This window comes from Rhipicephalus sanguineus, chromosome 10, assembly GCF_013339695.2.
Source record: "Rhipicephalus sanguineus isolate Rsan-2018 chromosome 10, BIME_Rsan_1.4, whole genome shotgun sequence".
NCBI lineage: Eukaryota > Metazoa > Arthropoda > Arachnida > Ixodida > Ixodidae > Rhipicephalus > Rhipicephalus sanguineus.
Window position 1 is genome coordinate 37,794,646 of NC_051185.1, and position 25,000 is coordinate 37,819,645.

The window sequence follows — 25,000 nt, forward strand, 5'->3', positions numbered from 1 at the left end:
ATGGAAATTTTCGCTGCTTCCGAAGTGCTCCAAAATAATTTAGCTGCTTCCAAAAATTGCTCCAAATGAAAGTCATCGGTACATCACTGATCTTATGTGGTGCGAGGATAATATTGCGTGGCAGAAGCGCAGAATCACACCAGGCATCAAAACATGTGAATTGCGCAATGAGTTGTTTGTTTAAAGACCCACCAGCTACAAAGCACTCAGGCATAATTAATTATCATTATGAACAACAGCCTCAACAACGTGTGCAGATACACAAGGGCGCGTGTCGCTTTACGGACGCGCAATGGATACCTCGCCAACTCAGAAAAGGAAGAATTTTGTCGTAGTGGGCACTTCGCACCTGCACATTCAATAGGCATTCTAGGATAGTTTCAAATGGCCAATTTACTAGCGCAAGGATGTTCCTTTCTTTTCTGCATGGTTTAGGTGTCCACGAGAAGCGACGCTAGGTTAGCGATTGGGAAGGCAATGCGAACAGGGTCCGATTACGCTCTCGCGTTCTACTCTTGAAGGCGAAGGTGAAGCATCCTGCAACTTCTTTCGCAGTGCTCCAATATTGAAAACCTACGGCATGACACGCCTTTCAACATTCTCGTGACCAAGTTGGTAAAAGATGGAGGCTTGAAGTGATGACAAATTTTTGAACAGAGCTAGCAATTTCTCAACATCCTCATGAGGGTTCGAAAACAACGGCAATAATTTTGCTTAAGTGAGACTAGACGCATTTTAAATACTTGATAACGCAATTCAATCTCTTGAAACACAACAACAAAACTTAAAAATTGAGTTCCTGGGTTTTACGTTCCATAACCTCGATATGTGCTTATGAGGCACACTGTAGTGGTGGCACTTTGCTATTGGGACCACCTGAGTTTCTATAACCTGAAGTCAATTTTAAGTTTACGGGCGTTTTTTTTAAATTCGACGCTTCGAAATGCAGCCAGCATAGTCTGGAATCGAACCTGTATCCTCGAGCTTAACCGCTAATCTACAATGGCGGGTACCGACAATATGTTCTAACTTATGGAAAATTATACAATTTTTGTTGAACGATAAGTACATAGACAATTTTTAACACATTCACTAGAACGCGTTCTAAGCTTGGTCACGCTTTCTAATGACAACGACGCTGTTAACCATATTTTATATACTTTCAGCACGCGCTAAGGCCATCTCGAAGCAGTGCCTGACGCTACCCACCATCGCTGCCGGTGGCGTTCTGAAATATGCCTGGTACTTTGATGTGTTCACAAAATTCTGCAAAATGTTCACGTTCAACACGTGCACTAATACCAACGGCAACTACTTTGGCGAGTGAATTGAAGTGCGGTCGGTGTGCCTCCGTGAGTAGAAACCTAATGATTGTTCTGCGTCAGAAGACATGTGTTTCGAAAGCTCTGTCTTTGTTATTTTTAGGCTTTGTAAAACTGTCACCTCTTTGAAAAGTTGAAAGTTTATTAGAAGAGAAGACATGATGCTATCGCGTAATTCAAAAAGCGTCGGGTAACACATCTCCACGCGGAAAATCGTTTCCATAAGATTGCTTAAATAGGCTGCAAAGAAATTTCTCGTTTGATTTTATTAAGAAGTATGAACCTTCCTTCAATGTTGAGCTAATAACATGTTGAACCCCAACAAACTTTAGATACTGTTCAAGAAGGAACGCTCTTAACAGCAGAAGTGTTCATGGGCTGGGCCTGACGAAAAATCAGTGTCCGCGTTGAATGTCACGCTCCGGTTCCCATATACACTCACAGATGGTGTGTCTCTACACTGCACAGGGCTGCTTTCCGGGATCTGAACTTTTATCCACAAGCTATGGGCAGGAAAGCTAGGTAACTGTTCCGTTGCGATATAGCACTATCCGAACGCGCCCTTACTCAAGTCGCCTCGTTAAAAGCCTCTTTTTGCCATGACCCATGACCGAGGTATTTAAGTTCGCATCGTGTGAAATAGGTTTTACGCGCATTCTAAAAAAACTATATTTCCCCTCCTTATACCCGTAGTGCGATGTGAATGTCAAGAAATAGACTTCTCTTCAACTTTTATAAATTTTTGCGAATTCAAGGTACTAGTGCATAGTGTATCTAACCACCAATCTATTATTATTTACAGCGAAAATGAAGCCGACGCCTCTCTGCAGCGCGGACCCCATTCGAGATACATGTCTTTTCCAAAGGAAACACTTTTTCTTTAGTTTCAAAAATAACACATGTGTACAATTCCCAAAGAAAGGTTGCGGGAAAGGAAGTAACAGCTTCGCCTCAATGGATAAGTGCATGGACACATGCAGTTGTAAGTGTTTATATTTCTCAATATGCATTACATTTTGTTGGCTTGGCAATCAATGTGATGCAACACATACGGCGCAGTCACTCCGCTGTCCTGACCTAAAACAAAATACAGAAGTTCAGGCGGCGACAAAGGCAATAAGTGGTGACATCGCTTCAAACAATGATATGTGCCTGGAGCTTACGTTTGACTTACTGCTTGACTTGGTCAGGGAAGCAACTCCTACTCCAGCGAAATCCTTCGTTCAATGCTATCTCAGCACTTTATATTCGTGGTCGCTCTACCGAAAGCTCATTTCTTACGCGCCAAGTTATGATAACGCAGCTGCATTATTCAAGACTCTGGCAAACAAAATTGATTCTTTCTGTTTTGCATAACTGTGGCAAAGTCATACGCCTTTTTATTCGATAAACTCTTCACTTCGGCAAAAATAGAAAATTCTAAATCGGGCAGACATACTATATAGTCGGGCTTTCCGAGAAGCGTCTTCACATGGTGATAAGCGTAACTTACCATGTATCACGTTTATAGGACCATAGAAATGTTGGGCCTCACTTGTCTCGTACATTTATTGCAAGTGGGTTCCTTGAGTTCCATATTTGACCTCTGTAAACAATGCAGAGGTCAAACATGGAAGATTACATAAAACTAACTTACTGCAAAGAAATATGAACTCTACCAAGAGTAATTCAATCTATCATTGAGGCGAAAACCTAATGCGGACGTTAGCTTCAGCTAAAAGCCAGCGTCGACACGAAATCGTGCAACAGGTCAAATGACCACCCGAGCCCCTTGTGGCTTGAGGCACGCAGCTGCGCGTTTCTTTCATCTTTGCGGATACATGACATTGAGGGCTACAAAGAAGTGTCAACTGACATTTCTAACTAGCACAATTGACACTTTTAACTAATTAATATATAACAAGACGACACAACCATAACGTTGGCTCCTATATGGTGCTAAGGTGCATAAACTAGTTTCAGAGGACAATAACATATTTAAAGGTCTCATTCTACGTGTGCAATGCCCAGGTCCTTGCGCGCCATAGACCTTCCGTCTCAACTCATAACTATTATAACCAAGTAACTTCAGTCCACTAAATTTCTAAGGCCTAAGCTCCCGAACTGTTAAAAAAAATGGCAGCAGCTTGGCTCGGCTAGGCCCGATTATGCAAGTAAAAGCTTGTTTACTTGGTTATCCTTGTTTACGTGTTGTTTAGCCTCGTACCGAAACACCGTTTGCCAACCGAACGATATGGCTAGTCGAACGCTCCCTACTGGGTGCGCTCACTACCATCGTTTTGTCAGTTTCCGAAGCCGTCGCCACAGTAGACGCGAGAAACGCCAGGCCCCTAAACCAACAACAGACGCTCGCGCTCGCCTGCTGCCCTGTTAATGCCCTGCTAGCAGATGTGCGCGCTCCTTGCGTTTTCACGTCGGACGCTCAGGAAGAGCATTCGCAGAGGTAGACAGGCGATCTGACGAACGCGTTCGCTGTAGGCTTGTGCGCAACTGCAACGCCACAACTGAATTTCGCACGGCTTGTCCCGGGGTATGCGTTCTTCGCTTCAAGGCCCCGCGGAGTTACACAGCGAAACTCGCTCGACTAGGCCATTTGGCGGCATTCCCATAAAACACATGAATAGATTATGACCTTTCACACTACGAAGGTGTCTCACACAGACAACTATTAGGAAATAAATTTTAGGATAATTTCTTCCTGCCGAAATCGCTGAAATAGTAATCCAGATTTCTTTATAAATATTTTTGTGTCTTTGTCACGTAAATGTAAACTTTTTTTTCCGAATACTGCACATCCACGCCACTTTATATATAGAGGATAACAACTTCGGAAATTAAAACGGATTAAAAAGCAAGCGTGGTTATATGAGCACATCAGTGGAGTTATTTATAAACAGTAAAGTAGAGGTGTTTTCTAACAGACAAACGAATAAACGTTCGTTGTGGTAATGCAGCTATGTTGCATGATGCATAGAACCATGCCGTCATTTACTGTGTCGAAGCGAGCATACATGATCTCGTGTGAGGTTTTTCAGTAACTTCGGTTTTCACTGCGGTATGACTTGTACTATATTGCGTACATAAAGATTTGGCCACATAAGCACTCAGTATTACGTTAAATATCCGATTTTAAATGAGAAGCATTTTTTCTTATGGATAACACGCTTTTTTTTTGCTTTTAGATAACCAGTCTACGATGGCCTGTTTCAACTGTGAACAGAAGCATCCAAACGAGCTGCCGCCTAATGGAAAACCAACAGGGCCAAACATTATGGGGCCTGTTAGTCCTTTGAATCCAACTGGCCCGTCCATGCCGCTTAGCCCACCGATCGCCCAGGGCACAGCAGGCCCAACTGTGCAAAATGGTATACCAGGGTTACCTAGTGCGTCCACGCCACAGGGCAAACCCAGCTCAACTATCACTGGTCGTCCAGTCCAAACCCACCCCACCCGCGCAATCAAGCTATGGAAACCCAGCTGGAATACCAGCTCCACCTGGTACACCCACACTACCGGGTACACATAGCTCAAATCTCCCTGGTACCGTAATACCACCCACCATGACCACGCAGTCAAGCCAATCAATCCAAGCTGGAAAGCCAGTCCAATCTGGTACACCCACTTCACAGGGCCCACCCAGCTCACCTTTGCCTGGTAGTCAAGCTCCATCCATTTCGCCCGCGAGACCAAGCAGGCCAACGCCCCTTGTAAAACCAGCTCCACCTGTTAAGCCTGTACTTCCAGGTAATACCGGCGGACCCGGTTACCCCCCTGTACCCGTTCCCACTAGCAAAGCCAGTCAATCAAGAAGAGCAGCCTTACCGTTAAGGGCTGGTTTTCACAGAAAATAATAACGCAAACTGAGCTACTTGATGCCCTTTAATCTTCGAAATCGTGCAGCGCTCGCACAAACAAGGACTGTAAAGCACGAAAAGGCAAGTTGAGATTCAGCGTTAGCTATATTTCTTCCTGTTCTTTACCCCTCGTTTCTCTGAACACTGCCCATTTTCAAAGACGGATACAGGGCAATCTTGCGGCACCCTGTTTGCATGCCGAGGTCGGTACACCAGCGCCGCCCCGTTTTGCACAACCAGGCGCATCTGTTTCTCCCAATATTTCCGGTGTAGGTGCAATACTCATCGAAACATTATGTGCCGCACACCGACTAATCATAACCAGCAGCTCCATTTGTATGAGCACTACCCACCCGACCCTGAATACCAGCATGGTCTGCCGAGAACACCCAGCGCCACTTCAGGACCCTCTGCATAAGCCAAATCTGGCCATTTGGGCTGCTTCGCCGTTAGCGCACAGAACCCGATACACTTCTACTTTCGACGGACATTTGCTACAATATTTAGACGAAATAAATTCACTGGTTCTGGAAAACATTTCGAAAAGTATAAAGGACCTGTGCACGTTTAAACGTAGTATTGCGACCTTTCCGGAAAATAAACTGGCGCTTTTGTGTTTTTCGACTTTACTCGGATATTATATTGATTTACCTTTACAACTGCAATCAAGTGAACCAAGCCATGATGCACAATTAACAGAGGCTGAAATTAATGTGGCAGTTTTGAAACTTATTTCACGGGAGAGCACACTACAGCTTAGGGCATATAATAGCCTTTATCAGAACTATTTGCCAAAGACTATTCCACCTACGACTACGATTAATTTGTTGGTTTTGTAGCACGTTCAGGTATAGAAACTGCTTTTAAGCTGTGAGCATAATGAAATTTCCTTGTTTCAATAAAGCTAGACTTGTATGTATCTCTGAATAAGAGCAGTAATAAATGAGTTGTAAATAGCATACACATATGCAAAGGAAAAACGCGTAAAACAGCAGCAATAACTTTGCGACTTTAAAACCGTTTGCAAACTCAGGCACTTTCACAGGAACAACACTTAGTAAGATCCGACTGTGAACATTGTAAAGGTGTTAAAGAAACCGAACGTGAAAGCACAGGTAGAGTGTCAATAAAATGGAGACTCTCCCTGAAAACACGTTTTATCAAATTCAAGATTGGCCGAGTCGTATTAGTTCCAGCCCGCCTTGTATCACTTTCTAACAGAGTAGACAGTGAACTTACAGGACTGCACGACATATGCACATCGTTCTTAGCACTTCAATACGAAACGTGTGCATCCCAGCCGCCCCTGGACGACATCATCATTATTTACAGAAACTGACTGCAATCTGTAAGATAAACAGTTGAGGCGCAGCGCATCACGTCTGCCGATGACCGCTGTATTGCGAAATCTTCAAGGCCTTGCTGGCCCAAAAAATCGAATGTTTATGCGTTCCTTGACGACTAAGTTCATCTGCAGTACATTACCTATCGTGTATACTTGTATTTCATATATGTAGTCTTCGGCTTAATTTCAGGTTGTGTGAGACAGAAAAGGAAGCCATCATGTCTCTTCGACGTCCTTTTGTGTGCCTATATGTTTGACCGTTACCGGAAATAAAATATTGCTAAATATGAGCCCTTGGGTCGTATTGTCGTTCCTTCCTGTGTCCTTATTTCCGAAAGCACGATGCTACAAGACATTCCTCATACCGCGAACCATATTCCGCGAACCGTGCGCGAAAAATAACAATTGCACGGCTTCGTTCAACTGTTGGTGCCTTTGTGCAATCATAATCAATAATATTTTTTTTTTTGCTTTTCTGTCGTAGATACACGTCGCGCACGTCATTGTTTTTAAAATATTTGGATTTATTTAGAAATTTATTCTCCCAACATTTACGGCGTTGGAGGCCTAAAACGTTGTTTTGCCTGCCTAGTTTTGGCGCTGAAAATGCGCTTTTTTAATACCTGAAATCCGGCCTCTAGTCATGACATGAATAATACGACTCGCCAGCCGCGTCGTCATGGAATCCTTTCCACCAGACACGTGCGGCACCGCAGTATGCGGGTATGTGCCGCACGTGACTGGTGGAAAGGAAATGATACCCGCATACCATGACCCGCATACTGCGGCCTATGGTACGCGGGTATGCGCCACAGGTGATTCACGGTTCACATCCACCCAGAGTTTGGAAATCTTAACGGGACAGAGTGAAGGAGCCCGTGCCGCAGAAAATGGGGTGCCAGCGTCGGCGGAATTGGCGGTGGGGGGAAATATCCCAAACGAAAGCAAATATTACAAAATCACGGCTGTAGCCGGAATCAAACGCAGACATTCTGCATGACAGCCAAGTATTCTACCACAGAACCAGGCTAGTACGTAAAGTGCTACGAAAAAAAGACCGTATGCAAGGTTCATGACCGGACAACGCCAATATTGTTTGTAGTTTTGGCTAATCAATTTTATAATAATGTAATAAGCATTACATATGTGTACCTTTGACTCCACCAGCTTAGTCAAGCGATGCTCGAATACGTCGACGACTGTCACTCATGATATACACACCATCGCAACGTAGCTTGCATTTCGGACACCTATCTGCCTAATGTGAGTGCCGGTATTACGCCGGGCCATGAGGTACCCCGTGCATGCTGGTGTAGTCGGCGTGTCTGGTAAGCCCACGATGTACGCGCAACTACTAAGTTTATACAATGACCTGGATCCACCTCGTAAGACTCGGCCTAAATCAAAAAATTACACCATCTCCCGCTAAAGGGGACCATGAGGCGATGCGAAGCTGGAGCACTTGCACGATCGCGTTCCGTTGGCGTTTGTTGGGCATGCTACCGACCTCGCGTCGTGGAACGCGAAGAGGGACGCTACGCGCGTCGTATCTTCCATGTAGCCTGGCCGTTAATTCCCACAGGGAGAGCGTGGAACGCGGTCGACAGGCGGGCGAGAGGGGGGCAGCGTAGGAGAGGAGAGAGAAGGGGAGGGGACGCGCATGCGCTCGAGCTCATCGCGGCGTTACGCAGGAGAGAATTTCGGCATGTCTAGCCCGCGTTTTAGAGGAAGAGTGGAAAGGGGGGGGGAGAGGGGTATGGGAGAGGGGAAGGGGAGATGGAAAGCGGAGAGGGGAAGGGGAGAGGGGAATTGGAGAGGGGAAGGGGAGAGGGTGAGTGGAGAGGAGGTGTGTGGAGAGGGTATGCGCATGCGCAGTAAGGGTGGTCACGCCGCACACCACCACCACCACCACCACCACCGGATTGAGCTCCGCCTTAAGATACTTCGCATCTAAAAGTCCCGCTTAGAAAGCTAATCGCTGGCTGCTTCGCATGAAATAAATTCCCACAATGCTTGGGATCTGTCTCACGTTTCCTGAGCTTTTCTGATACGTGCGCCAGAGCTATACCATAAGATATAACATTTTCACGAAATAAAACCCTTCTTAAGATAGCCACTCTATTTCTCCGCTAACTTCGCCCTTCAACACTTGTTCCACTATCGCAGACATATAGCTATGCGTTTTCAGTGGTTCTGAGATGCACAGTTTCAGCCTGTATCGCTGTATAGTTTAAGCCTGTCGTAAACCTTCATCCCAATAGCCTAGGTTGAAACTTACGCGGCAACCTCATGGCAATATTCAATTAATTGCAGACAAGCGTACTCCTTGTGAACTTTACACGACAAGCATTGGCATAAACACGCGCTTCCAACTATTTGTCTCCTTAGCTGAAATATCTTTTTTGTGGGATTACAATGCGCAATATTTTTAAAAGGCGCGAGTCTGGGGCAATGTACATTTGAGTGCCAGCCTAAAACGTACACGCACACAGTCAAGAAGAACGGGGAACCTTAACAATAATAATAATAACTGTTGGGGTTTAACGTCCCAAAACCAAGATATGATTATGAGAGACGCCGTAGTGGAGGGCTCCGGAAATGTCTACCACCTGGGGTTCTTTAACGTGCACCAAATCTAAGTACACGGGCCTCGAGCATTTTCGCCTCCATCGAAAATGCGTCCGCCGCTGCCGGAATTCGATCCCGCGACCTGTGGGTCAGCAGTCGAGCACCTTAACCACTGGACCACCGTGGCGGATGGATTGGAAACCATCGCGATCAAATTGAATTTTTTTCCTTTCAGGTGCACTGAAGATGTATCTTGGGTAGCTGGGTGTCAGGACGTTCATCTCAAAACCGACGCATGAGTCAGCACCCGGAGGACCGCAATACACAAGAACCCTGCCTTTAAATCAGCTGGCCAAGGCTATACAAAAACTTCAACTTCTTCAAAACATCTATGCGCTGACAATGGCTTTAAAATGTGCGTCTGTAGTTCTATGCGAAAAGTATACAGTTTTGATGTCTCAAAAAGACTCCAAAAGCGGCTAACGAGCTAAATGTCCCGGAGGCGATCCTGCTCATTGACTTACACTTTTAAAAAAATTGCCGTAACCTTACGATAACACAACCAGTTAACTCTTGATGCAAGGATGTTTCCTATTAAGGCATAAAACATTACTGAAACCGTAGTTACTTACAAACATTACCGATGCCGTACCTCAGGGAAATACTTTTGAAACCGTAGTGTTTCTTCACATTACCAATCGCGTACTGCAAAAGAATAGCTATGAAGCCGCACTTGTTTATCCATATGAGCGACCCCTTACTCTCGCGTCGGCGTTCGTGTTCTCTGGTGTGTTTCACGTACTTCCGAAGAGGATCTCTGAGGCCACGCGCAAGGAAGCGTGTGGTTTAGATCTGCTCCGCCTGGGTAAGTTTCACTAATTGCCCTAACAGTTAGTCGGACCTTATCATAAGTGAAGTCATGCTCCGGTATCATGCGCGTCGAATAAAAGTCACGGTTTAGCCGCACGGGCGAAGCAATGAAAGTGATAGCGAGAAACTTGAATGGCGCATGTACAACCACAAACAGCTGGAAATTCGCTGCTCGGCGCTCAAGCACAAAGGATGCATCAGAAGGACACAGACAGGACGGGTGCGAACTAACAACTGTCACAGCTCGACACTTGCAGCGCGCTGTTCAAACATAAAGAAGGACGCTCAAAAAGAACGCACAGGTATGCACAGATGAAACGCGAACTAAAAACGGTCACAGTTGTTACTTTGTGTTTGAGCAGTGCGCTGCAAGTGTCTACTATGCCCAGCAGAACGCTCTCAAATATTTCTTCTTCTTCTTTTTTTTTTTTTGAAAACTGCATTCGACATATTGTGTGCTCTTTCCACATCGCGAATGGGTACAGAAAGGCGCTACTTTTACTTGTTCGTGCGGATCTCAAGGGCCGTGTTCAAAGTGAAAGGAAATCTAGGAGCGTTGCTTAAAGGGACACTCAAGAGCAAAACGATTTTTCTCGCATTAGTAAAGTAGTCTTCCACGATACCAAAGACACCACGCTTTCTGCGAGAAAACGCTTAATAGGCGAGAAAACGCACAAAAAGAAAATACAGGTGGCGACGCCACCTTGCAATTCCCGCACCATTTGCCGTGACGTCGCATATTTTTGACGGCGCCTTCTTGGGCCTACGTAGTTTCTAATCGGTTAAATCGAAGTACATTGTCCTCTGAGGGGGCCAGAGACTTGACATGACGAGTTTGTGGAAATTTCGTCGAGCCAGTGGCGCCAAAATACGTTAAATGCTCTTTGAAATCATTTACGTCACGAATTACGAAGTTGGGCGCGAAATTTAAAAATGAAACTTTGAACTTGGTTTTCTCCTCTAATAATGAACTTTGAACTTGGTTTTCTCCTCTAATAATAACTTGGTTTTCTCCTCTGTGGTGGTGAAATAAACTACACAAGAGTTCTCCCAGCACACTTTATCAATATAAACCAATTCATTGTTTCTCTTTAGTGTCCCTTTAAAGCGCGACCTTCGCAACATCTGGCGGGTGATAGAACACGCTGAAGCACCTCCTGATCTGCTGCGAAAATACCGTTCTGTTGTGTTAAGTCTGAGTAAGTCTTTTAGAATCATGAACTCACCCGGCTTTTCAAACATTTTTGGATCTGCGTACCGCCGACGATAAATGGTATATATAAATAGCTCGCCCTTAGTATGGCGGCAGGCGCATGACGCCTGGCAGAGTTGGCTAGCGTGGCAAGCTGCGGAGCGAGAGGTCATCGGTTCGAATCCGCGGTCGGGAGCTTCGGATACTTTTTCTTCATCGTTTTTTTATATATATGAGTACATACACGGGACATGACAGCGATGGCAAAAACCCGCTGAGAGTGTCGATGTAATTGCTACCGCCATAAAACTCTTAAACACAACCATCGATTTCTGTTTTTTGAAGAATTTTTATGAATATTCCTATAACCGGAAGTATGTACTCGACCGTATATCCTTGGGAGAAAAACAAGATACTCGTGCCACTAAAAAAAGGGTCGCGTTCAAACAGAGAGCAGCTGTAGCCGTTCTTCGGCAAAACTTCGGCCACATGAACAATGCAGCCACGTTCGAAGGCCCTCCAATATACACCACTTGAGAAATAACATACATTTTTATTCCATGTGTTTCTTTTCCGAAATACATTTGTTTACCTACAAGCATGCCCTATCACTTTATTTTTCGTGACTCTTCCTTCTCACACGTTGTATGACTAAATACCTGCGTATTTTTGCGTCGCATATGAGCGCTCGCCTGAGGTCGCCAGCATAAAAAAATTTATTTGCTTTGCATTTGCATGTGTTGGCGTTTCAAAAAATTCGGGAAGGTCATGCTGTATTCTAATGCGTCACGTCAGTCATATGTGCGTAAACAAAGTACGCCATCTTTTGATAAGCCATCACTCTTTCTGCAAGCTCACAATTGCGTATTTTGTTTCCTTACGATTCTCCCTACCTGAAAACGACAACAGCATAAATGTTGAGCACAGTATTGTGCTACGTTTATCGAAAACAACTTTATGCTTGAAAAAGTTTTCAGGAATCTACAAGCGATGAGGACGCTAGGCGGCTTTCTTGCTCTTCTTGTCTCTGCTGCATGTATCCATGGCACGTTTTCTAGTAAGTGAATATGATAAGAGCGTGTCTCTATCGTTCTAACTCCTTTTATTTCGCCGATCGTGCGTTCAGCGAATTATTGTTCTTTTTTTTTGTGAAGAAATCGGTTTGGCTGGTACACGTGGCGAATGTCCCTGCCTGTGCTAAACAATAAGCTCCTGGTAAGAGTTTCTGTCGATCACTTCAAGCTACGCAAGTTGCAGATGGTGGATGACTGCGGCCCAAATACAGTAAAATAGCTGAGAGGTCCAGTGTGTGTTCACACGGCTGACAATTTCTGTGTAAAATACTTTTCGAATCTGTTGTATATATGACGAAACGCTGCATACCAAGCGCGAACGCAGAAATGCGTAAATGTCTTCTTTCTTACATATCGTTCGGCGCAAAGCATTCTTCACAGCGCATCCCTTTTAGCCGCTTCCTTGTCTGTCAGTAAGTCTGCCTCACCCGTGCTATTTTTGAGGTTATTAGCAAACATTTCTAACTTCTTGCTAAAGACACATGTGCACATTAGTGAAAAGAATATAAAGGTTTCTTTGCCATATACGCTGTAGCAGTGGTTGTCCATTTCACAGGGCGGTTAAAAGGATCAATGTCACCATGTAATCCACCTTTGTGTACATACTAAAGTCACCTGAGACGTAACTAATAAGTGCTATGAAACAAGAGACTATGTACACTCTGAAGTAAACAGACAGGACGCGGCACCGCGTATTGTCTGTTTCGTTGATCTTATTATTTGTCTTTCATCGCGCTTAATTTTTATGTCTCAAGTCGATTCACACCAACTAGCCCAACTGTAATCTCTAATAATCTGACCTTTTGTTGTTATTTCAGTCTTGGGCATGAAGAAACCAGAACTGAAACTACCAGACTACTGCAGCAAGCCACCATTTTTCGGTGGCTGCCAACCGATAACAAAAGAGTGGTATTTCGACACAACCGAAAAGATTTGTAGACCGACAAGTGCTGGTTTGTGCTGCGCTGGCCACAACCGCTTCGTCACAAGAGACAAGTGTCGCGAAATGTGCGATCGTCGACAAAAGCTCTGTACGTATATAATTGTGTAGAAAAATATCTTTTTTTAGTTATGGTTTCGTTTGACGAAAGCGTAAACAGTTATATTGAGAGCGGTTATTCCTCTTGAATGCGCTTCTACCATAGCAAAAGGTTACGCCAAAGAAGGCCATTAACCCAGCAGATAAGTAACAGCGAATAGGCAGTGGCGAAGGGAGCTTACACACCATAGGAAGTGAGGGAAAGAGAGGGTGTTGGATGGCACGAGTGTTACGCTGTGAACTTGATTTTGGCAACTGAAGCACAGCGGGAATTCGCATAATTCTTGAGTGAAGGAAAACTCTCTCTTCATAAAGGAGGAGAAGGAAGAAAGGAAGAGAGTTCAGCCAGACGCACGTCCGTTTTCCTACCCTTTACACTGAGGGATGATAAATCAAAAGACTAAAAGAAAGAAGAGAGAAGGAGGCACTATCAGGGTGCATGTGCCTGTCGATTACACGCCTAAAAGCATCGCTGAACCCGGTCATTTTAAGAAACGCCAGGCCTGCACGCAACCAGCAGCCTGGTCACAGCGAAAGCTAGCGGAGCGCCCTTTCTAGAGCCCGCTGTAAACTCTATTCGTTTAACTACTAACCAAGAGGGGGCCCTCGGCGTGGCAGCCGAGTATTGTACCACAGAGCCACGCTGTTGCTTGAAACTGCTTTGAAAAAAAAAAAATCCTACACAGGCGTCATCTCGGGCAAGGAATTGCGCTAACATATGTAATGTAATATATGTAACATTAGTAACTAACACACTTACATATGCTAACTTACGCTAACATATGTAAGGGTAAAATAACAGCTAGGCCTCACACTATGCGAATTGCATAACGAGTGTGCGCTTTCAATCTTCCCACCCACTTGAAAGGTCTCAGCCATAATTGTGCATCGTCATCAGCCGCATACAGCAGCATCCAAGTGAACTTAATGCGCCACAGATGTGTAGCAGGTACCTCGCTTATCCGCAGAAAGACGAAGAGTGACATAGTGGGTGCTTCCCCACTTCTCAAAAATTATGCTTTATGGCGTAGTGGATACCTTGCAAGTGTACCTTTATTAGTTGCCCCAAAAGAGTTTGGAACGGGCCCTATAGGCTTCCCAAGCAACGCTTAGCGGCGCTGCTGCTCTTGACAGGCAGCGCCATCTCTGGCAGAAAAAGAGAAACTGGGGCGTGATCAGCGAGCGTTTTCCCTTCTCTCCACCGCGTTGCCGCTCGCTTCCGTGCACGTGCAGAGCTCTCGCGGTGCACTTGCGGCGTCTCACAATGTACGGCTTCAAAAGGATCTTCAAGCTTGAAGTGCGGCTTCATGAGGATCTTCAAGCTTGACTGGCACTTCCGCAAAGCGAACTTGATAAAATGAGGAAGGCTCGTCAATCACGTTAACGGTGAAGAGCAGACGATCGACGACAACCACGCCCGACTCAAAGCGAAATGCATTTCCCAAGTCGCGATTACACCGTGTAGGACGTATACCTCGAGGTAAGTCTCATTCTGTCACGTTAAAGATGAATAATGGTCCACATGCACTCCGAAATGAAGCCGTACACACTATCGATGTTCTGCGGCGTGGACTACGAATCATATGATTGTTGTTTTGATATGGCATGCTTACAGTAGCAGCCGTGTACTTTCGTGAACAAACGTTTGCGGCGTGCGAAAAAAAGATTATACGGCCATGGCACTGCTTCCTGAGAAACTTAGAGTCAAGTCCTCCGTGCGCTGGAGAATCACCCGCCGATTAAGACGCGAGGCAGCTAGCTGAGCTTCAACCACTGTGAAGCAAGATGAACTGCTCGCCTCGTTTTTTCGGCTCTCGCGTCATGCTTGCAGTCTCTTTTTATGATACCGACTTGACAGGCGTATAAAACCTGTTGCGTGAACGCGGCTAGAAAATCGCAAAAAGTCAGAAGGTGGTTACTTCAAGGTTGCATTTGCAAAGCATGTATTAAGTGCCAGTTATATTCAGCGGCTTAAATATATATCACCCCAATAAAGTGACAAAAACAAAGCTAACCTGAAGAACGATGTCAAAGCATGCTGAAAATGCACAGACGTCCGTTCCGGCGTAATAAAGCAGCCTTCCCGACGCGTGAAATGCAGGCGCTGAACTTCTGACAATGTGCGGAGTTCAGTTGAATTCAACCAACCGCGCAACGCTAACGGTATAACGCGAATGTGAACGTTCAACAACGACGGGTAGGTCTCACGAGCACGGGGAATCAAAACACAAAGTTGCTTCACCTACAACCGTAACTGGACTTTAACAATGCGAGAAGACAGCGAGTAATCATTACTGCAGTCGCTGCGTGCATTGTGCCCCGTTACTTACCGATTCAGGTAGTCGGAACGAACGAAAGCGATGAACTCAGAAAGCCAAAATAGAAGGCGAGACAGCGCTGTCAGCTATCCACGCTTGCCGCCTTTATTTCTCGTGCGGCACGCCCGGGAACCGATACAGTTTAACACGTGAATCGTGTGCCTTGTCTGCACTGTTGTGGCTGGCCACTAAACCGCAATACTTCGGACCACGCTTGCGCTTCCGCGGGGTCGCTTCTGCCATCGTGGAAATGCGCAGCTTCGCACAGCAAGCCTCTTGGTTCAACGTACCCAGCTGACGGCCTCCCAGTTACCCGCACCGAGAGAAGAACGCGTGCGCACGTGCGCTACCGCTACCGTAAAAGGGGCTGAGTCGGCCGCGCGAAGGTTCAGAGCTTTCCGACAGAGCCGCAGCGCGGCTGGCGCGGCGCTGTCGTCACGCCGAAAACTTGAGCTTTGGTTCCCTATTGGAAGGCCGCTCTTCCAGCTTTCGCTGTGACTGCGCTGCGCGTTGCACGCAGAACTGCCGTTCTTTTACAGCGAAAGCTGTTATGAGATCACAACAGCCGTTTTTGGCGCCGTAGTTGCCCAGCGATGCCGCCGGTGTCCGTAACCGCTATTGTGCAAAATAAGAAAAAAGCGAAATAACATTTCGCTTTTTTTTTTCAATCCTGGATTTCACAATCCAGGATTCAATGGGGTTTGAACCTGGGTCCACTGCGTAAGAGCCCAGTATTCTACCATAGAGCGATGCCGGTGCTTGAAACTTCGTAGCAAGAAGACCCTACACAGGCTTCATGTCAGAAAAGCACCACATTAGCATGTGTAATATAACGTGGTAGAACGGCAAAATAACAACCAGGCGTCACACAACGCCATTTCTGTAACAAGGCGCCACACAATGCGAATTGCGCAACGAGTGTGTCGTTTAATGCTTCCAATCTATTACAAAGGGCCTAGCCATAATTCATTGTCATGGGGCACAGCACGAATAAAGTTCACATAATGCCTTACAGATGTGTAGCGGGTACCACGGTTCTCCGCAGAATGGCGAAAAATGGCATAGTGGCTGCTTCCCCACATCATAAAAATGATAATTTATAGCCTAGTGGGTACGTCGCAAATGTATTTGTATTAGTTGCCAAGGAAGCCCATAATCCCCCATGATCTATTTCCTCAGGGGCCCACCAAAGTTCTTTCCCCCATTCTCTGTCTTTGTGACGTTAACATATGTTACATAGCGTGGTAGGAGAGTGAAAGAACGGCCGGGCTTCATACAATACGAATTACGTAACTAGTGGGTCGTTTAAAGCTTCCAACCCATTACAATGGGCTCCGCCATATATCTTCATCGTCATCAACCACCGCATCAACAATGTGCACACAATGCCTCACATATATCTATCAGGTACTTCGCTTCTGCGCAGAATGACGAATAGTGGCATAGCCGGTGCTTCCTATATAGCTGCTTGAAAGATATATAGCTGACATCTTTCAAGGAGAGTCCTTTATGCACTGTCGCTAAATGAAATCTCAAAGCACGTATTCTTGTAACCAGCAAATGCGTCCCTGTTCAAGCAAGTTAGGCAACCTCGAGAAAGAATTTTTATGGTGCAGTACCTGGAACATATCATGACCAGCTCAATTGGGTGGTCACCTGCCAGCAACACATTGTTACGAAGATGAAGTGAAGGAAGACGAAGAGATGGTGAAGCTGACTGGCACGCGACTGTGGTGGTCGGCCGCCTTGACACTTCTTAAAATTATTCTCTGTAAATACGTATTTTATATACTCAAACAACACCGTATCAATGCCAAAGCAATTTTGCTGAGCTGCAGCACGCAAAACAGCCGTAATACGTTGCCAATAAGCAGATTTCGTTTGGACCACTTACAATTTCAAGTGTTTGCCGCGCCTTTTCTAGACATGAGCAGATGACGCTCTCAATTTGAAATGATTATTTGTCACAGCCTACAAAAAAGTGAACTAATACTTTTTTTTAATATCTTTCCAGTATCCGGTAAGGTAACGTTCCCTAACGTGTGCGTGACAACACCGACATTTGTTTCGTGTGGCCAGAGGCAAAGTGCCTGGTATTTTGATTCTGCTGCCGGAAAATGCAAAATGTTCAGCTTCAACGCTAACACTTGCAGAGCTAGCAGCAACACATTTTTATCAGAGCTGAAGTGCCAGCACGCGTGCATGCGTAAGTATGGAAATATTTTTTACCGTAATAAAATGCCAAAAGTGTCAGTGTTGATACGATATACGAAAACACGTATTTATTTAGAAATGTCGCACCTCCTCGGCTATTTACTCGTATTAAGAGCGAAATATATACGAGCAGTGGCGCAAGACGACGAAGACGGAAGTGGCATATCTTAGGGTCAGCATTTTATGCGAATTCTTTTCTACGAAAAGCAGTAGATATGATTAATAGTGTCACGGGAGTGAGAATACCCGCAATTAAGAAAGAAAGACTGAAATGTATTTACAAGATATACACGGGGAGTCCTTCAGCCGAGATGGCGGAACACCCACAACAACAACGCGAGCGCTCTTGCGATCGTCGTCTTCATCGACTCGATGGAGCATTCCTGCTTGTTTTTCACGGCTTGTAACATATAGCCCCCGCCGCTGGGAGCGCCGTCTCGGCGCTTAGTGAAGAGTACGATCGTGGGCGGAGAAGTACGGCTTCAGACGGGATACGTGCACAATGTCAGTAGAGGGGACAGACGATGACGATGCACTGTCCAACGGGGCGATCTCATACGTGACGTCAGTAAGCTGGCGCAAGACCTTATACGGCCCGGAATAGCGGGAGAGGAGCTTCGATGACAGACCAACGTGGCGGCAAGGTGTCCAGAGCAGGACCAACGATCCTGGGGAGTAGGACACGGCCCGGTGATGGCTGTCGTAGCGAGAGTTTTGAGACAGCTGCGAGGTAGAAAGACAATCCCGTGCGATCTGGCGAGCTGTTTGAGCTCGAACAGTTGCATCGCGGGCGTACTCTGTAGGAGTGTAGGTATCTGATGGTAGGAGAGTTTCAAACGGTAAAGTGGGATGGCGGCCATACAAGAGATAGAAGGGGGAAAAGCCAGCAGTATCGTGGCGTGACGAGTTGTAGGCGAACGTCACGTAAGGCAGAGTGTTATCCCAATCTCGGTGGTCCGCAGAAACATACATAGATAGCATTGTGGTCAGCGTGCGATTGAGGCGCTCAGTGAGTCCATTAGTTTGCGGGTGGTATGCAGTGGTGAGCTTATGACGCGTAGAACACGAGCGAAGAATGTCGTCGACGACCTTTGAGAGAAATGAGCGACCACGGTCGGTCAGCAGTTGACGTGGAGCTCCATGGTGGAGAATGACGTCGTGCAGCAGAAAGTCCGCAACATCAGTTGCACAGCTTGTCGGTAGTGCTCGCGTGATAGCATATCGTGTCGCATAGTCAGTAGCGACGGCAATCCACTTATTCCCACTCAGCGACGTTGGAAATGGTCCGACGAGATCGAGGCCGACGCGGTAGAACGGGTCGGCAGGAATGTCTATAGGTTGAAGTGTGCCGGGCGGCGACAGCGAAGGACGCTTATAGCGTTGGCAGGACTCGCAAGATGCAACGTATCGGCGCACAGAACGGTAAAGGCCTGGCCAGAAGAATCGACGCCGTACGCGATCATACATGCGGGCTGTTCCGAGGTGTCCGGCGGTTGGGATGTCGTGAAGCTGTTCGAGAACAGTAGAGCGGAGCGTTGCGGGAAGAACTAGTAGAAGCTCTGGGCCTTCGGAGCTCATGTTACGCCGGTAGAGAATGCCATCACGGAGCACGAACAAGTCGAGGGACGGGTCGGAGTCGTGAGAACGTAGACCTTGGATGATGGACCGCAGATTGGCATCACTGAGCTCACTGCGTATGTCGGTGAGGTCAGAGATGGCCAAAACGCAGGCGTCTGAATCATGCGCCGACAGGTCAGGGGGATCTACAGGATTACGAGATAGGCAGTCAGCATCCTGGTGCAGTCGGCCAGACTTGTAGGTTACGTCAAAGCTATATTCTTGAAGCTTCAAAGCCCAACGCCCAAGTCGTCCAGTAGGATCTTTGAGGGACGACAACCAGCACAAAGCGTGGTGATCAGTGATGACGGAAAAGGGGCGGCCAAACAAGTATGGTCGGAACTTGCCGACTGCCCAAACAAGTGCGAGGCACTCGCGCTCAGTGATCGAAAACTTGCACTCGGATGAGGAAAGGAGGCGACTGGCGTAGGCGATGACGCGATTTTTCCCTTGCTGCCACTGAGCGAGAACTGCGCCAATGCCATGTCCGCTGGCGTCGGTGCGAACTTCAGTGGGTGCTGACGGGTCAAAATGGGCTAAGATGGGCGGGGAGGTAAGCAACTGTAGTAAGTTTGCGAAACGCATCAGCTTGTTGGGGACCCCAAGAAAACGGCATATCCTTCCTCAGGAGTTGTGTCAAAGGCCGACCAATGTGGGCGAAGTTCTTGACAAAACGTCGAAAATAAGAACATAGGCCGACAAAGCTGCGTACATCTTTCGTGGAACGTGGTATGGGGAAGTCTTTGACGACCCGAATTTTGTCAGGATCAGGTTGGACGCCTTGAGCACTGACGAGGTGGCCGAGCACCGTGATTTCTCGGCGGCCAAATCGGCATTTGGAAGAGTTCAGCTGGAGACCTGCGCTCCTGAAAACTTCAAGAACTGCCGACAGGCGGCTAAGGTGGCTTTCGAACGTCGGTGAGAATACGATGACATCATCGAGGTAACAAAGGCACGTGGACCATTTGTACCCACGTAGCAGGGAGTCCATCATCCTTTCAAACGTAGCCGGGGCATTGCATAAACCAAAGGGCATTACTTTAAACTGGAAAAGTCCGTCCGGTGTCACAAATGCTGTTTTTTCACGGTCTTGGTCATCGACAGAAATCTGCCAGTATCCCGACCTCAAGTCGATAGAGGAGAAGTAGGCAGACCCATGTAGGCAGTCGAGAGCATCGTCAATCCTTGGCAACGGGTAGACATCCTTACGCAGTGACCTTGTTTAAGTGACGGTAGTCTACGCAGAAGCGCCAGCTGCCGTCCTTCTTTTTTACGAGCACGACTGGTGATGCCCATGGACTACAGGATGGTTCAATGACGTCCTTCGTGAGCATTTTATCAACTTCACGCTGTATTACCTGTCGCTCAGCATGGGACACGCGATAAGGACGTCGTCGGATTGGGCTGGCGTCTCCCGTATTGATTTTGTGAGTGACGACCGACGTCTGACCTAAAGGGCGGTCGTCAAAGTCGAAGATGTCCCGGAAGGATTCCAAGATACGCTGGATATCGGCTCTCTGTGCTGGAACGAGGTCAGGCGCGATCATCTTGTCAATGTCGCCATCAGCTGGGCTTCAGTGAGGAACAGAATGAAGCGGGGGGAAAAGAAGCGTCTGCAATGAACGCAGAAACAGAATGGTCAGCAAGAGAAGAGACGTTGGCTAGAGTACATGCCATCTGGGATAACTTGCGCACACCAGCTGAAGTTCAGTATCGGTAGAGATGCTCGATTATTCGTGACCGTGAAAACCATGTGAGGAACGGCAAGATTTCTGGCCAGCCAAACGTCAATGGTAGGAGTCAACACATAATCGTTGTCGGGAATAGGAGGACAAGAGCCCAGGGTCACATACGTAACGGCTTGAGGCGCTAGGCGGATGTACTCGATAGAACACAAACGTGGTTGAGGTGTTGCTGGAGCGTCGTAATAACATGGCAGGTCGAGCTGAAGTAAGCCGGTTCCACAGTCAATAAGGGCAGAGTGGGCGGACAGAAAGTCCATGCCGAGGATGAGGTCATGGCAGCACTTTTCGAGCACGGCAAATAGTACAGCTGTGGAGCGATCAGCAACACTAATACGTGCCGAGCACATCCCAAGCACGGGAAATGTTCCACCGTCGGCGACCTTGATGAGCGGCACCGTGGGCGGCGTTAAAACCTTCTTTAGGCGGCGACGAAGCTCTGAATTCATCACTGATATGTGGGCGCCTGTGTCCACAAGAGCAACAACATGTGCGTCGTCCACTTTAACGTCTATAAGGTTGCGTCGAGTCTGCAGTGTGGTCAGAGGATTTAGCGGGCGAATCGTCGATGCAGCGTCACCTCCGGGAGCTGCATCGTCTAGTTTTCCCGAGACAGGTGGGAAGTCGGCGATGCAGGACGGCGGAATTGGGGTGAGCGAGACGACGGGCGACGAGATTGCGGCGAGCGGGACTGGTGACCATACGGTGATGGTGACCGACGATACGGCATGGAATAAACGTCATCACTGGTGGACTGAGGTGACTCACGGTGGGGTTGGAATTGACCATCATTTGTCTGTGGGCGACGGTTGGACCCATAGGACGCCTGACGCCAAGTACCACCGGCTGTTGCAATAGCGGGCCACGTGGCCAATACGACGGCAGTTGAAGCAAATGGGCCGGTCGTCAGCAGTCCTCCACTCGGCGGGATTGCGAGGAAGCACCGACCTCTGGCCTTGGGCGTACGAAAGTGGTGGACGACGGTCATTCGATCGGGAGGGAGCGGCCGTCCAGGCCAACATTCGAAAGCTCTTGACGAACGATGGCGTGCACTAGTGGTACCATTTGCGAGCCGGAATCACAGGAACGAGAGCACGTGGAGGCAGGAGAGATAGCTTCGAGTTCACGTCGGACTATCTTCGTCACGTGCTCCGCAGTCAGTGGTGCCTGTGGTAGGGGGGCGTCTTCGCACGACCATGTTGCTGCTCTATTTGGAAGTCGAGTAAATTGATGGGCAATACGTCGGCTTTTGGTGGTCTCGAAACGCTGGCACTCACGGATGATGGCATCTACTGTGTCACAGTCCTTGCAGATCAGGAGGTTGAATGCGTCATCTGCTGTACCTTTCAAGATATGAGCCACTTTTTCAGACTCCTCCATGCTGCCGTCCGCTTTGCGGCAAAGGGCGAGCACGTCTTGTATATAAGACAGGTAGGATTCATTCGATGTCTGAGCACGAGACGCCAGCTCCTTTTTGGCCGCTATCTTTCTACCAGTCGATTTGCCAAACAGGGCACGCATCTTTTCTTTGCACGCATCCCAGCTGCCAATTTCTGCTTCGTGGTTCTCGAACCACACTTTGGCTGTCCCTTTCAGGTAGAATAGGATGTTCGCCAACATAAGAGTGTCGTCCCAGCGATAATTCTTACTGGTGCGTTCGTACATCGGCAACCATTCTTCGATGTCGACATTGTCAGTCCCGCAAAACGTGCCTGGGTCTTTCAGCTGTGGAAGGACAACTGTCGTCGTGGCGGTTGCCGCTGCAGGGGCCGAACCCTGTTCTGCCATCGTGGGTTCAACCAAGTGTCGGCCGCTTCGGAGCTCCGTTATACCGTGTTGGTACCCCGCACCACCACCAAAATGTCACGGGCGTGAGAATACCCGCAATTAAGAAAGAAAGAATGAAATGTATTTACAAGATATACACCGAGAGTCCTTCAGCCAAGATGGCGGAACACCAACAACAACAACGCGAGCGCTCTTGCGATCGTCGTCTTCATCGACTCGATGGAGCATTCCTGCTTGTTTGTCACGGCTTGTACCAATATGATTATGAGGGGACGCCGTGGTGGAGGACTCCGGCAATTTCGACCACCTGGGGTTTTTTAACGTGCACACGGGCCTCGAGCATTTTCGCCTCCATCGAAAATGCGGCCGCCGCGGCCGGGATTCGATCCCGCGTCCTGCGGGTCGAGCGCCATAACCACTAGACCACCGTGGCGGGTGGGGGTGAATAAGGTGTTGACTAGTAATTCATCAGATGCTGACTAGTTAAAAGTAGAACTATTTTTCGCTGATCACTATCAAGAGCGTTCGGTATGTGCTTAACATTTCGACTAATCACGCGAAGCATCCCATCGGAAAATAGGCTAGGGCTTCAGAAGCAGTTTCCCAATCAGCATAGAACGAAATTTCGGGCAAAAAATGAAAAAAAGAGCAAATAAAAAATTTTAGCGGCGTAAAGTAGACCGCACAAACTGTCATATCAAAGTAGATTCAAGACGAAATGTACTATAGAACGATACGATCAGAAAAAGCCCATAGTTTTTGTGAAGCCTACCTTTTTATTTTTTTGCTCGCATAATACGAGCGATACTAATGCTAATGCAGCCTAGAGTGTTGCTAATGCTGCGTGGTGTTAATTCTGCTGGGTAATATCGGTTTTCCGCGCAGTGTAATAAATAGTGTAATAAATAATAACAGTGTAATAAAGTGGTGCACGTGCACTGCTTTGCCTCTGTCACATTCCTTAAAGTTCTTCGCTCACGCAGACATCTTACACTTACGAAAATTCGTCGCAAATTTTCGGTTTTAAATTTTATTTCTTTATTACTATCTTTTTTTTCAGCGATTCTCTCAACGTGAATTTCTTTCTTCCGGGTATCCTCACGACCACCGATCATCCGTCCGGCTGCTTCCTAATCGCCCTTGTGAAACTAGAAACTCGCCCGTCTTTCCCAAAACTCCCTATCTTTTTTTTTCCTTTTTCTGTCTGCGTCCACGTCTTCCCTTAGCGTTGCGACGGTCGTTTGCGCTCTGCGAGAGTCCGGGCGAAGGGCCGCTTGCGCCCTTCGGTTACGGGCAATGACTTCCGGAGACCCCCGGAGATTGTCCTTCGGGCCGGAAGGCCTATCCCGGAAGTAGCGGAACCCGGAAGCGACACACGAGGGGACGCCCCGCATCTGACAGGTAGCTCATCGCGTGCTTCCGCTTTTCTTTGTTGTAGTGGAAAACGGTGCCGTTTTCCCCGCTGCACACTGGATTCTTTTGTTTTCTCGCACACACCAGTTTGCCCTATTTTTCCTTTTGCGACGTGTCTACCTAGGGAAGCCGTTGTCTCTCTCCCCCGGGGCTGAGGAAGGGAAACGCAAGATTCGCGTAGCGTTTTTTCCCTATTCCCCCCCCCCCCCCTACCGCCCTCTCCACACCGAGGCTTCTAACAGCATGTAACGGCTGTAAGCCTGAACGAGTCTCTCGTTTTGACGTCGTGTGTTTTTATTCTTTAATGAGCTAGCGGAGAGTTGGGTTTGCATGGAAGTCTTGAAAACAGGGAAAATATCTGACAGTCTCTAACTTCCGTGCATATATTCTTCAGTTTCTTTGGTCTTTTCTTTTTTGTTGTGTTTATAGCCTGACGTGTCACTACGAGCTTCGTCTGCAGCGAGATGATATGCTGGTTTGTGTTCAAGCTTCCGTCCGCCCGCGACATAATTAGCGTGCCATGGGTGGAGTCAAAGGAATAGACGGGACAAGCGCTAACTTTAAAACTGAAGCAATTTTATTTGGGAAAATGCATTTATTCATCACATCCATCTCACGCAGGCAAAGAGCTTGCGTAAAATTCGT

The 25,000-nt window shown here is 47.3% G+C and overlaps 1 protein-coding gene and 1 long non-coding RNA gene across 3 annotated transcripts in view; both read left to right on the forward strand.

Annotated features, from left to right (window-relative positions):
- LOC119371680 (E3 ubiquitin-protein ligase MIB1) overlaps positions 1 to 25,000 on the forward strand; it is a 526,638-nt gene that overhangs the window by 58,406 nt on the left and 443,232 nt on the right. The window lies entirely within an intron of this gene.
- LOC119371682 (uncharacterized) lies at positions 12,115 to 17,792 on the forward strand. Its single transcript, XR_005179272.2, has 3 exons — positions 12,115 to 12,208; positions 13,043 to 13,255; positions 17,596 to 17,792. It is a non-coding gene; the product is annotated as an uncharacterized LOC119371682 (long non-coding RNA).